Consider the following 413-nt stretch of genomic DNA (forward strand, 5'->3'; position numbering starts at 1 on the left):
AAGGGCCCGTCCTGCTGCTGGCGCCGCGTGGTTCGGCTCCTGACAGCGCTGGAAGGAAGGACGAGCGGGCGTTCCTGGGTGGGAAATGTTGAGCAGTTCCATTTCTGTGGGGAAAGGTGTTGATTTGGGATGCCTTTTTTCGAAGGGAAAACAAGGCATCCCCTTTGCTGTGACAGAGTGCTGTCAGTGGCAGCAGGAAGGACTTTTCAGGAGGCTTCCCACAGACTGTGTTACAGAGCAGGCTGTGAGCAGGCAGCAATCTGCATTGAGGGGAAGTGGCTCAGGCTCCCAGAAAACACGCTCGGTCTTTCCACAGCGCCCAGCACCAGGTTTGGAAGGCTGTTGGGAAGCGTTCCCCAGGCGCATCGAGCGTTTCGGAGCTGGAAGTCACAGCGAGGAGGAATCCAGGTTTT

This window comes from Chaetura pelagica, unplaced genomic scaffold (genome assembly GCF_000747805.2).
Source record: "Chaetura pelagica isolate M959 unplaced genomic scaffold, ChaPel_1.0 scaffold559, whole genome shotgun sequence".
NCBI lineage: Eukaryota > Metazoa > Chordata > Aves > Apodiformes > Apodidae > Chaetura > Chaetura pelagica.